The 6,627-nt window shown below is 40.0% G+C and overlaps 1 long non-coding RNA gene across 1 annotated transcript; it reads right to left on the reverse strand.

Annotated features, from left to right (window-relative positions):
- Positions 1–4,620: 4,620 nt before the first annotated feature.
- On the reverse strand, positions 4,621–5,337 carry LOC140678946 (uncharacterized). The gene is made up of 3 exons (XR_012050529.1): positions 5,255–5,337; positions 5,088–5,167; positions 4,621–4,962 (listed from the first exon to the last, which is right to left on the reverse strand). It is a non-coding gene; the product is annotated as an uncharacterized lncRNA (long non-coding RNA).
- Positions 5,338–6,627: the final 1,290 nt, after the last annotated feature.

A 6,627-nucleotide genomic window follows, 5' to 3' on the forward strand; every position in this document is an offset into this window, starting at 1 on the left:
ATGTAATGGACATTAGTGAAGATAAGGAGGAAGGGTGGGTATGTGTGGTGGGTAAAACGAAAGCGAGTAAGCAAAAGAAGGAAAATAGTGGTGCTAGCAGTTGCAATGATACAACTGATAGTGAGGATGATGTAGAAAAGTTAATGATAGTTGTTCGTTTTCAGGAAGAATTAGGGGTGAAAAAGGTAGATCCCCTGAGATTGACTAGGATTATGAGGGATAACATCGGGGAGGTTGAATTTGTGAAAAGTGGAAAAGGCTAAAGTGTTGACAAATGTGGAAAAAGTTAAGGTGGACAAAGTGGTGAAAGTTGGTTAGAAAAGGCAAAATGTATGCAGAGGCATATAGTAACTGGGATCCCTATTCAAAATGGAGGAACTTGTGGAACAGATTAGAAGGAGGAATACAACTGCCCGTAAAATGATGAGAGGAGCTGAGAAATTGGAAACAGAAACTGTAATGATTGCGTTTGAGGCAAAGGAAATCCCCTGAGAGGTGTTTTTTTGGTATGATGTGAAGTTTATTCCTAAACCTATGAGATGCTATCGATGCCAGGAGCTTGCAAACCGCATTGCAAAGTTTTGTAAAGGTCAGGTAAGATGTACGCGCTGTAGTGGACAACATGAGTATGGCAAGTGTGGCGAGGGAATCAAACCTAAGGGTTGTCATTTTTGAGGGGACCCCAGTGCCGCCTGTTGGAAATGTGAAGCAATGAAAAGAGAAGTGGAGGTGCAGCAGATAAAAGTGAAGACTAAAGTGTCCTATGCAGAGGCAGTTAAAACAATGGCAAGGCAGAAAATAGATGACCCTGTTGATATGCAAAAAGAAAGTTTGGAAATAAGTAAAGTATGGGCTGAGAAGAAGAAAATAGTGTTATTTATTGCTGGTGTCATGAATGCAACACATGAGATCAAGTCCAAAACTTAAAATAATCCAGGTTGTGGTAAGGGCAGAAGATCACCACTTGGACATGATGGGAGATCAATGATGTGTTGCAAGCTACTAAATATTAATAATACTCATGCTCATTCTTCATTGGAATGCTTGGAGTTTGATTCCAAATGGTCAATAATGCAGACAGTGTATTGATAGTAAAGTGGAAAAACCCAACATTATATGCACTCAGGAATCATGGTTGAAGCCGTCTCTTGACTTTGTTATTAATGGATATGTATCTGTTAGATGTGATAGGGCACAGGGAACTGGTGGAGAATTTGCGACGTTTGTAAAGAAAGATACTTTGTACTGGGTTATGGGTTTGGTGAAGGAGCTTGAGTATATTGTGACTAAAATATGGATAGGTAAGAGAGTGTTTGTCATTATAAATTACTATAATCCTTGTAAAAATTTGGAGATAAACAAACTGGAATAAATAGAGGTGTAGGATGGAGCTGTATTATGGTGTGGGGACTTTAATAGTCATAGTGGAGTATGAGAATTACGATTGAGGTTGAGGAGTTGATGAATGAGAAGTGTTGTGTTTGTTTAAATGATGGTAGTCCTACAAGGGTTAATGTTAAATCAAGTAAAGAATCAGTGCTTGATCATACTCTGGTGTCAGGTAGTATTGCAGCAAGCTGCGATTGGTTAGTAGAAAAAGAGAGTGAAAGTGACCATTATCCTGTTTGGTGGAAGTTACATACCTTTGGAGAAAGTGGGAGAGGAAAACGGGTATTTGGAAAAGCAAACAGGGGAAAGTTTGCAGAAGTTAGTGAAAAGTAATTTGAAGAAATTGATGTTGAAAATGAAGTCACTATAGTAGATCTTTATTGTAAAATAAAGCAGGGTACCCTGCTAGCTGCTGCAGAAGCTATCGGGAAGAGTAAGAGGAGTAACAGCAGGAAGATTGTACCGTGGTGGAATGAGGCCTGAGAGGTAGCTATTAAAAGTAGGAACGAGGCATTTAAATTGGTTAAAAGGACGCATCTGTCAGGCTTGTCACTGACAGTTTAGTTATGTTTTGAGTTTTTCCTCTGTCTGTCTTTATTTCCTGTAAGCGCTCTTATTTTCGTTCAATTTCCTGCTTGTCTCCCTGAGTGCTGTGTCTCCTCAGCTGTGGCTGATTGGCACCTGGCCACACCTGGTGTCAATCAGCCAGCTCCTATTTAGTCCTGCTTTGCCCTCCAGTCAGTGCTGGAGTATTGTCATGATTGTCGCTACTACCTGTCATTTATACTTGTCGTTGTAGCTCTGTCTACTTCTGTTCACTCTGCTCATGTCATAGTTCCTTCGTGTCACAGTAAGTGTTTTTGTTTCTTGTCCACAGTTAGCCTTTGTGCTAGCTTTTGTTCATAGCCAAGTTTGTTCTCCGCCTTGTGCGCGCCTTTTGTTTGTACCCTTTTGTTTGTTGTTGGTTATAGTGTTAAATTAAATCATGTTTTCCTGCTCAATGCCTGCCGCCATCTCTGCATCTTGGGGTTCGTCACCTACACACTCTGACAGCATACTTTTCAGCATCTGATTCAGTACAAGCAATCACAGGCTGTGGTCAGGAGAACGATAAGACTAGCTAAAAGGGAATGCTGGAAATGATATTGTCATTCTATTGGGAGCTAAATTAATATTACACAAGTATGGGGTGTGGTTAGAAAGATGGGTGGGGATAGAAGAAATCGGGCCCTTCCTGTTCTCAGTGATGGAAGAGTGACTGTAGTGAACGATAAAGAGAAGGCTGAATTATTGTCAGAGACTCTTGCTAAGGTCCACAGCTCTGAGAATTTGAATGAGCCAGAAAAACAATTCTGACGTAAAACTAAATTGGAAATGAACGAAGCATTTTGTATAAAATCTGATTTTACCGAGTATGCTCCTTTTACACGAGAGGAATTGAAATATTCACTGAACAAGACAAAACAAACTGCCCCAGGAATTGATGATGTAACGTATAGCGTAATAAAAGATCTGAGCAATTGGTGCCTCAACAAGCTTTTGTATCTAGTTAGTAAGGTATGGGATGTAGGATATTTGCCCAGGAGCTGGAAATAAGTACTCAAAGTTCCTATATAAAATCCAGGGAAAGATGCCAGTAAAGCAGGAAGTTATAGACCCATACCCCTGATGTCAAACATTTGTAAGATTATGGAGTGTATGGTCAATGACAGACTTCTGTACATATTAGAAAAAAGGGGTATATTTTGCTTCTTATCAAAATGGGTTTCGAAAAGGCAGACAAACTATGGATCCAATTGTGTCTACACTCTTAGAAATAAAAGTGCTAAGTAGAACCATATGAGGTTCTTCGGCTCGTCCTCATAGGAGAACCCTTTTTGGCTCCAGGTAGAACCTTTTTATAAAGGTTCCACCTGGAACCCTTTTGGAGGGTTCTACCTAGAACCCAACATGAAGGGTTATACCTAGAACTGTGTGTGTAAGGTTCCACCCAGAACCCCCCATGAGAGGTTCTACAAAGAACCCACACAGGGAGTTCCACTAAGAACCCTTTCGTATTTCAAGGGTTTCATCTAGAACCCACACAGGGAGTTCCACTAAGAACCCTTTCGTATTTCAAGGGTTTCATCTAGAACCCACGCAGGGAGTTCCACTAAGAACCCTTTCGTTTTTCAAGGGTTTCATCTAGAACCCACACAGGGAGTTCCACTAAGAACCCTTTCGTATTTCAAGGGTTTCATCTAGAACCCACACAGGGAGTTCCACTAAGAACACTTTCGTATTTCAAGGGTTTCATCTAGAACCCACGCAGGGAGTTCCACTAAGAACCCTTTCGTTTGTCAAGGGTTTCATCTAGAACCCATGCAGGGAGTTCCACTAAGAACCCTTTCATGTTTCAAGGGTTTCATCTAGAACCCACACAGGGAGTTCCACTAAGAACCCTTTTGTATTTCAAGGGTTTCATCTAGACCTGACACAGGGGGTTCTAAAAACATCCCTTTTCAAAGGTTTTCACCGATAACCGTCTTGTCTTCTGAGGGTTCTATAAAGAACCATATTGTATTCTACAGATCAGTTTAGTTCATATTATATTGTGGTCATTTATCATGTTGACATTGAACAAACATTCAAAACATTTTAATGAGAAAAACATTTATTTAAAGATAGTCCAACAAAACAGGAGAGGCTGTGCAGGTCCCAGGGGAGAACAGGTCAAAAGTCAGCATAGGTCCAGTGGAATCAGCAACATGACAGGCCAGACACATCATGCTGTCCTCAGTAGGTGAATTTGTGTAAATAAATCTCCAGCAATGGTGACATGGAAGAAAGAGACACAAAATAGTTTTAGTTCAATCAATCCAAGGTGCACTTACTGCATTTACTGCGCCTTATTGTAAGCTATCTACAAACAATAAAATAATGCATAGTCCAATGAAAAGAATCAGTGTACATAATGTATGTACTAATTGTGACAGTGGAACAGAATCATGAGAAAGTGAGGGAATCCCACAAAGTTTTCACATTGATTTAAATAATGTTGAAATACTTTTCACTGTTATGTAACAAGTACTCAAAATGTTACGTATTGTAACAATAATGGAAATCTAGAGACATCACTATTCCAAAATCAAACAAAATGTATTGGTCCAAAATATGTATTAAATAAGGGATTTTTTTTTATAAATATGTACAAACAAAGGGCAGCAGCAGAAATTTGACCATTAACCAGAACATAAAGCATGAAATCCCTTGCTGCAACACATCTACTCACTACTCCCCACTTCCGACACAGTTGTATAGTCTCTTCACTGAAATAGGTACAACACTGTGGTCCTTGATCCCCAACACAAATCTTTCAATGAAAATAAGAGTTTTTCTCAGTTCCTTTGGGTACTGGACAGCAAAAACAAAATAGAGTGACATTAATGCACTCATAGCATATGATATGTCCATGCTGTTGTCCTCAGTCAAAACCTGTATACCATCCAGGTATAGGGTTATCCTTTGTGCCTGCAAAGGGTTCCCCTCGTGTGTATTATGAAGCATGGTTGCTGGAGTAGGCACGCTTGGCTCCTATGCAATAAAAACAGATACATGTCAGTAAATAAAACCTGCTGTGAAAACAGCAAAATGACTCAATGTTGCCATAATATGAATAATGCCAATTCCTAAACCTTGACCTTAAATGCAGTATTTACCTCCAGTAGAGTGTATAGAAAGGATGAGTCCTCTCTGAAAATGGAAGGCAGCAGTAGAATTGCTGCATCCCTAATGAGTCCTGAGGAAATAAAATTATTCTGTAATATTTTTTGTTTTCAGAAATACAGATTGTGGCTCCTATAGATACACATATAGGCCTAGATACCTCTTCTTACTGAATCATCCAGGCAGGCATTGATTGCCCTCTGGCAGCAGTCCTTTAGGTCACACATAGATGCTCTTTGAACCATCTTTGTTGCCATTCGATCCAGCTCTGTGACCATTCTGCGATCAACTTCTACAAGGAATTGCTCCTTCATCTCCCACAGAAGCTGTAAGGAGGGATAAAAAGTGTCATCTCAAAATACTTGATGATCATAAATGAAATAATACACATACAATTAAATATGGTCAATTCATTGCTTGAAGATACCAACTATTTTAGGAAGCTTCAGTGCGGGAAACTTTTCGATGATTTCCTCTGCCTTGGCAGTTGCAATGAAGGTCTTTCGGTATGCATATGTTCGTCTCATTCTCTCCTTTAAAGAGTTCAGATCTGGGTGTACCTTAAGCATCTCTGTAGACATGTCATTGATATGAGCTTCAATGCTCCTTTCATCCTCTCTACATTCTTCACTCTCCTTAGCCTATATGCATTCAAGAAAAATGACAAGCAATATAGTAAGAGGTAACCATTAAGATGAGGTGTACATGTTTTTTAAAAAGTTATATAATATGGAAGAATCATCCTCTCTGTAACCTTCGTCTTGTGTTATCTTTCTGTTACCACTATGTTGGAGACCAAGCTCAAGCCCAGTCTCCCTGCTCCTCCTACCCGCACATGAGTGTGTGCTCAACATGGATGTATTAGATCCATGGTGCTCACCAGCCCACCCATCCCTCCAAAGACGAGCTAGATGGTGACCGCAACGCCGCTACCGACAACGTTAAAGCTCCTTCTAACATTGACAATTTATACTATAATATTTCATTAAAATAACAACTACGATAACCTTTTTAGGGTGATTTAAGATTAATTGTACAGATATATTGTAACCTATTTTGTTATGGCAGCTCTCAGCAGAGCTTTGTCAGGTATTGTTTGACCAGGAGCCACTGCATGACAGAGAGCGACGGTCAGAGGCCATTCACCAGTGGAGTCAGGATTGAGAGGACAAGCAAAGTTTCCCCTGCTGGACAAGACAGTATGAAGTATCTGTGAGGGCTGCCATAACAAAAATAGGTTACAATATAATTTATCACTGGTCAGAGCAGACATCTCAGTGCTAGCACAAAATGTGAGCACGAGGAGAATACATCTGAACATGAAAAGGAGCTGTATCACTGAAGAGGAATGAAACCATGCTCTCAAACTGAAAATCCACACACTTGATTAAGGATAGGATGATTCTTCCATATGTTTCCAAAGATTCAAATATCATAGCACCATATTACTCATACATACAGTGGGCCTGTTGATGTGGAGAAGCTGGCTTGGTTGACCCGGAAAACTACGCTTCCTTCCAGATCCTGCCACAG

Source organism: Nerophis lumbriciformis, linkage group LG01 (assembly GCF_033978685.3).
Source record: "Nerophis lumbriciformis linkage group LG01, RoL_Nlum_v2.1, whole genome shotgun sequence".
NCBI lineage: Eukaryota > Metazoa > Chordata > Actinopteri > Syngnathiformes > Syngnathidae > Nerophis > Nerophis lumbriciformis.